General features: G+C 40.1%; 1 pseudogene; it reads left to right on the top strand.

Annotated features, from left to right (window-relative positions):
- LOC102862731 overlaps positions 1-7,578 on the top strand; it is a 54,526-nt pseudogene that overhangs the window by 25,662 nt on the left and 21,286 nt on the right.

The raw sequence follows: 7,578 nt of genomic DNA, 5'->3' as shown, positions 1-7,578 counted from the left end.
ATCATGATAGATGGAAAAAAGATTGAAGTTGTCAATAATTTCATTTTAGTTGGATCCATAATCAACATGAATGGAAACAGCAGTCAAGACATCAAAAGATGCACTGCATTGGGAAAATCTGCCGTTGAGGACAGCAAATCTGCTGTTGAGAATTTCTCCAAAGTGCTGCAAAGCAAGGATGTCATTTAAAGACCAAGGTGCATGATATGCAAAACATGCATTTTCCATGCTTCCTATGCATGTAAAAATGAAACAATGTAGAAGTGATGCTTTTATAAAAAAAAATAAATAAAAAAAGAAAGAATAATTGATGCTTTTGAATGGTGGTATTAGAGAAGAGTAGTAAATATCCCATGGATTACCAAAAGAACAAACAAATCTATCTTGGAAAGGGTACAACCAGGATGCTCTTTAGAGGCAAGAATGGTGCAAATTTGTCTTATATGCTTTGGGCATGTTTTCAAGAGGGGCCAGTCCTTGGAAAAGGACATAATGCTGGGAAAGGTGGAGGGTTTGAGAAAGAGAGAATCCATCCAACAAGATGTATTCACACAGTGACTGAAACAATGGCCTCAAGCCTATCGGAGATGGTGAGGATGGGGTCGGATAGAGCAAGGTTCATAGGTGTTTCTCACAGACTTGTTATGAGTCCAAGCCAAGTAGATGGCACCTAATAAAAACAACCACCACCACCAAGCCTGTTGCACCTAAGTTAGGATGCTTTTAAAAATTTCAAAGTAGCTGATAGAGGCCACAAGGAGTCTAGTGGATACAAAAGCCTTCAGTCTGTCAGGGAAAACAGTAAGAAGGTGAACTGCCAATGAGAGCAAAGCCTTGGAAAGCTCCACAGTTAAAAAGAGAGAGGGAGAGAGAGAGCAAGAGAGAGAGAGAGAGAGCGAGAGAATGAACCTGGGGTAGGTTGTTGTGGGTTAATCACTGGGTTACTAACCAAAAGACCAGCTTTTCAAATCCACCAGCCTCTCTGTGGAAGAAAGATGAGACAGTCTGCTCATGTGTAGATTTCTAGGCTTGGAAACTTCCTGAAACAGTTCTACTTTGTCCTGTGGGGTTGCGATGAGAGGAAATCAGTGGGCTTGAGAATTTTATTTATTTCTTTTTTTTTTATAGTGCAGTGGTTAAGGCTTGGTTGTTAACTGAAAATCCAGCAGTTGAAATTCCCCAGTAACTCCATAGCAGAAAGATTTATCAATTGACTTTCTTAAAGATTTTATAAACTTGGAAACCTCAAAGGGCTTTTCTGATACTGTGTCAGAATCAGGTTTAGTTTGGGTTTATGTTTGGGTGTGCTAGAAGACTGATTCATATCTGGAAGCATCCTGGGGTACATGCATGGAGAGAGGTCTTCAGGGGGGGAAAATCCAACAAACTCAGACTGTTACGATTGTAGAGGCAAATGACTGAAGGAGAGGCAAGGTCAGAGACAAGAAGAATGCTTATTTTATTTGAGATTAAAGCAGTCAAGGTCAGAATGGTGCAAACTTAGATGAAGGTTCAGAATTGATAAAATACTTTTTCTCTCCTTCCTGAGTTTGTTTGCAGAGTCCTGGGCTGAGCCTTTATGAGGTGGAGACAGGAAAGTGGCAGTGGTAGTGAACTAGGTCCAGGACCTGAGTTTCCCTCAAGCCTCACACATTTACCTTCATGGAAGAACCTTCCTTTTCATTTTAGGATTGGGAGGATTTTGAGTATATCCCAAACCTAGAAGCTAAGAAGCCAGATGACTGGAATGAGGCAATGGATGGGGAGTGGGAAGGGCCTCTGATTCCAAATCCAAAGTACAAGTTGAGGAGTCTTGTCTCTTTCCTGTGGGTATGGAAAATTAGAGAGAATCTCACTATCAGCCCCCTCATAACACGATAGCTTCCTCTAGGGCTTGCTGTCAGGGCAATGTCTACCTGGCAAAGGCCAGTGCTGGGAGGCAGAGGTCCAGGCAGCCCTGAACGAAATGTTTTTCCTGAGGGTTGGAGAACAGTCAATGAAAGAAACATGATCAAAACAGGAAGTGAATCAGTGGTCAGGAACTGAGTCTCACAAATGATCCAGAAGACAAAGAGGTAGGACATGAATTAACCAAAAGTGCTGAAAAGTAGAGGACTTCTTTTTTAGGGCTAACTCCTGATCTGGTAGTAGATGCAAAAGGGAAATAAAAGAATAAACTGTCAAATGGTCTGGAGATAAAACTTGTTGAAGTAAGCATGGCTTTGCTTGGTCATAATTTTCTGTGCTACACAACAGGAAGAGAACAACCTCACTTTTCAGAGGCTTTGGATGATATTTCCTTCTAACTTACACTTTCTTAACTTCATGAATAGCTTCTGCAGAGAATTGACAGTGCAATTAAAACAGTTCTTTGCCATTTTATTCAACTCTCCCTGAATAGAAAGGGGAACTTAGTATGTCTTGTGTAGTCAACCCACAAAAGAGGAAAGAAGCTAGAAAAATCTTGCTCTGAGTACCCTGTGCCTCACACACCATTGTTTATTAAATTAGAATTTCTGATTGCATGAAATCAGGAGAATAAAGTATTAATGACATATTTGCTCTTTGGTTCTTTGCTTAGGGACGGTGGAAACCTTGGATCATTGACAATCCTAATTATCAAGGGGAGTGGATTCATCCAGAAATAGACAACTCTAAATATAAGCCTGATCCCACCATTTGTCACTATCAAAATATCAGTATTCTTGGCTTGGATCTTTGGCAGGTAAAATTCTCTGGGCCCAAAGCTACTGATTAATGGTCTCCCTAAAGTTTTTGAAAAATAGAACTCCATGCTGGAAATCATAAGACTTGAATGTCTTGATCTTTCCAAGGTTCGAACTGCTTATCTTTAAAATAGGGCTGGCTATACCAGTCTTGGGGTAGGGAGTTGTGCTGCCAACTCAAAGACAGGTAGTTTGAATCCACCAAGTGCTTCACAGCAGAAAAATGAGCATTGAAAAAAATCATTAATTTAAAAAAAAAAGTGAGTTTAGTTCCAAGCTCAAAGAGTTACAAAGGGACGTAGTCTTACTCATCTCCATTAGATCAGCAAGCTTGGTATATTTTTTCTATTTTGCATTTTCTTTAGATTTTATTCCCCCCCTGCTCTGCCCAGAACTCTCTACTGCGACCTCAGCAGTTAGCAGTGGCATCCAGGCACCACCCAGTTCTTCTGGTTTCAGGGTAGTGGAAGTGGAAGTTTACATGTTCCAGTATTTTGGACTAACTGCTTCTATGCATATTTGACTCTTTGCTATTAGCTTTTTCAGAAAGGCAAAGACTAATAGTTGCACCTTAGATGGCTGTTTATAAGTTTTTGTTGGTTTTTTAGTTTCTTTTTCTTAGTATTTTACTTTTTACTTCACAAACAATCTTACAGGCAAAGAAACAATAACATTAAAGAAATTCACTGTGCTTTTCAATATGCAAATGATTTCTTCCAAGGTGATTTCTAGAGTACCTGTTAACTCCTTTTCTGGGAATTTCCTTTTCCTAATTGTTAGACTTTTTCTAGTCTTTTCTCTCTCCTTTTTTGTTATATTTTACTCTGATTTATTTACAAGTTTTGAATATATTATTTTTCACAAAAGATCCTTCCCAGTCTTCTGTGGCAGAGAAGATGGCATCTGCGAATTTGTTTGCTGTGTTCACTAGTTAAGACTATAGATCAATTTGAATATGACTGTTATGACAATTGTGATGCATACCTGCAGATGAAGGGTAACCGAGAGATGGTATATATTGTACCAGCTCATCCTTTGACGGAATCATCGCAATGATGAGTCCAGAGGACAGCTGGGTCTCTGAGTGGCAGTGAGTCAGTAACTTTAAGCCAGGAGACTATGCAGTGTCAGTCACTGGTCGCCTGCCTCAAGGAATCATGGGGGGAACTGAAGACTAGCCTACAAATCCACAGCCATAATGACCTAAGAAGATGCAAGATTGCTGGCATCTTTGCATCCCACTTCCTGCCTCTACCCTTTTTCCTCTTGCAGACTTAAACAAGCAGAACTTAAAATCCTCCCAACCCTCCAACTCATGAGACACACAGACTGTAGAAAGAGCAGCACCATGTGTGTGTTCTTTCACCATTATACCTTGTTTGGACTAGGGGCCGGGGGAAGGAGGTGGAGAACGGGATTGGTAGATAAACAGAGACTGATATGAGGAGGAAGCAGGCTGCCGGTTTTCCTACTCATAGTTCAAGGCTCCTCCTTTGCCCGTGGGCTGGACCTTGTTGGCTAAATGCCAACAAACATAAGCACCTAGAACTTCTTAAGCCCGTGACACATGCCTTGCTTGTCTTTTCTTTTCTCTTGACTGAACTCAGTGTTGCTGCTTGCCCTGTACTCCATCTTGTACAGCAGCAGATGCTTTCTGCTCTTGTTGCTGGTCTCCGAGCCCCTGGGGTTGTAATCTCCAGTGTCCATCGTAGGATCTATCTGAAGGTTGCCTGAGTTAGCTAACCTCGTCAGCCTGGCAGTCATGGTGTCTAGCTGATGTATCCTTTCTGCCTCTAGACCTGACTTCGTGGGTATCCCTTGAAATCGTGATGCTTTTTATAGTGTCCTTTGTTCTTTAATCATGACTAATATTTCTTTTTACTTCTCTTTGTTTACATAGCCAGCAGTAGCACCCATGGCCCTCACACTTGTCTCATTTCCTAGGTTCTAGCTGGAGGTCCTTGGTACTTAGATCACTGCTAAGCCTTGGTCTGGCTGGTTTGCATACAGCCTTAGGGGGTGTCACATTATTGACTAAGATGATTTACCGGTTTGGGGATAAAAAAAATCATTGTATATTCTCATCTAATTAAAAAAAATCTGTAAAGTAGCATTGATTACATCCTGCCTATTTACCTTAAAGTTATGATTATACAAATTAAGCAGTGTGAAAACTCTAACAGATAGAAGATAAATAGAAAAGTCTTCTGAAAAGAAAAAAAAATCTTTCCTATTTCTTTCACCCCACTTATTCATCAAATTGCGCTATTTCTTTTTTAAAAAATTCATTCATTATTGCACATTTTATCCCTCCCCCACCTCCACCCCTCTTTGCAATGCACCAGATTGTTGACATGCATACAATACCTAATCATATATTCCTTTCAACCATTTTACCCCTCATCTGTTCCAATGCAGTGTTCCTTATCTATCTACTCTTTTCCTATTCTCCCTCAATTCCCATGTCAGACCTATTTTATAACAGCAGTGTTATGCAGTATTTGTTCTTTTGTAACTGAGATAATTTCACTCAGCATAATGTCCTTTAAGCTCACCCATTTTGTGAAGTGTTTTACAGGTTCATTGTTTTTCAGTGCTGTGTAACATTCAATTGTGTGAATGTACTATAGGTGTTCTATCCATTTATTGGTTCATAGGCACTTGGGTTGATTCCATCTCTTTGCTATTGTAAATAACACAGCAATAAACATGGGTGTGCATACATCTACTTGAGCCCTGACTCTGGTTTTTTATGGTATATTCCTAGTAGTGAAATTGCTAGGTCAAATGGTATTTTTATTTCTAACTTTTTGAGAAATTGCCAGACTCCCAACCATAGTGGTTGTATAATTTTACACTCCCACCAACAGTGAATAAGAGTTCTAGTCTACCAACCTAACCAGCATTTGTTGCTTGCTGCCCTGTTGAACTTTGCTATTATTGCTGGGGTGAGATGATATCTTATAGTTGTTTTGATTTGCATCTGTCTTATAACTAGAGATTTTGAACATTTCTTCATGTGTTTGTTAGCCATCTGAATGTCTGGTGAAGTGTCCATTCATATGTTCTGACTATTTTGCGATTCCATTGTTTACCTTTTTCTTGTGGAGATGCTGGAGTATTCTATAAATTTTAGATATAAGTCCCTTATCATTTAAATCATTGCCAAATATTTTCTCCCAGTCTATGAGTTTCCTTTTTACCCTGTTGGAGAATTTTTTTTGATGTGCATAGGTATTTGATTCTTAGAAGGTTCCATTCATCTATTTTATTCTTTTCTGGTTGTAGGTGCTTATAAGTTTTTAAGACTCTAGTTGCTATTCACCAAAATAAGATATAGAGTATGGTTTTGTGGACCACATGCTATGCCAATTGACTTTGATGTCTCTTAAGGGTAAAGTCCTGAGGTCCTTGGACTAGTGACTCTTTCCCTTAGAGTTATGTTGTTGTTACATGTCATTGGTTTACCTGTGACCCTATGCACAGCATCTCTGAAGCCTACCCTATCCTAAGCCAGTCTCACTGACTCTGGCACACCTCATTGCCCCAATTACTGTATCAATCCATCACATCCAGGGTCTTCCTCTCCCATGCTGTCCCTCCACGATCTCCTTCTCCAAGGACTGGTCCCTCCTGACCATATGCCTAAAGTATGTGAGATGGAGCTTCAAAATCCTAGCCTCCAAAGAGAAACTTGGTTTCACCCTCTCCAAGACAGACATATTGGTTTCTTGGTGGTCCATGGTATGTTCAAGACTCTTCTCTAGCACCACCACTCAAAGGTATCAGTTTTTCTGTCATCCTTAGTCATTGTCCAGCTCTCTGATGCATAGCAAGTAGTTGCAAAGACCATGGCATGGATCAGGCACACCTTAGTCTTTAGACTGACATCATTGCTTCTCAGAACTCTAGAGAGGTCCTTGACAGTAAATTTTCCCAATGCAATTCATCTTTTGATTTCCTGACTGATGGTGCCGAGAGTGTTGACTGTGGAGCTAAGCAAGCTATAATTGTTACAAATTCAATCTCATCTCCATACTTAATAAGTTTATATAACTTTTCACTTGCTGGCACTACCGTATAAATGGATATATTTACAGCAATATGCATGCAGAATTATCATATAACAAACTTATGTATAATCATGACTGTAGTCCTTTCACTTGCTTTTATTTGTTCTTCCTGCATGCCTACTTATGAATCTACTTGTAGAATAATGCTTATTGTTACTGATAAGAGGAAAATGACTGTTATTGAAAAAAGAATATTTATTTTTAATTTTATACTGGTTTACTTACAAAGTTCATACACATTGTTTTTTGTTTGTTTTTTTTAAAATTTTTTTATTTTATTATTTTGTGTGTGTGTGTGTGTGTATTGTCAGATCAGATCTGACTGGTACAGGAGGAGATTGTTCCTCCTTCTCCAGCAGAGCATCTGGTGGATTTGAACCGTGCACCCCTGGGATTGCAGTACACCTTCTTGCCACTAGGCCACCAGAGCTCGCCACACATTGTTTTTCACACTGGATCTTTCGGCTTTCCATTACCCACCCCACCCTCAACCCATCAAATTGTGTGACCCTATGACTAAGCCCTCCCATCCTTACCCCTCTGCTTTCCCCTCCCCACTTAGATCTTCGTACTAGTTCTACAATAATGGCCCTATACAGTATTTGTAATGGGCACCCATGGTGGACAGTGTTGGCTGGAGCTTCCCGACTAAATCGAGCCTGGAAGCAGGAGCGGCATCCACTTCCAAAATGGCTTGCCTCCGGAAACTCTATGTACGAACAGTGCTCAGGCTGTTCATTCATAGGGTCGCTATGAGTCATCTACGACTCCACGGCAGT

The sequence above is a fragment of the Elephantulus edwardii genome, unplaced genomic scaffold (genome assembly GCF_000299155.1).
Source record: "Elephantulus edwardii isolate Elephantulus edwardi_28Jun2011 unplaced genomic scaffold, EleEdw1.0 scaffold00005, whole genome shotgun sequence".
Taxonomy (NCBI): Eukaryota; Metazoa; Chordata; class Mammalia; order Macroscelidea; family Macroscelididae; genus Elephantulus; species Elephantulus edwardii.
This window is presented reverse-complemented; position numbering and strand designations above follow the sequence as displayed.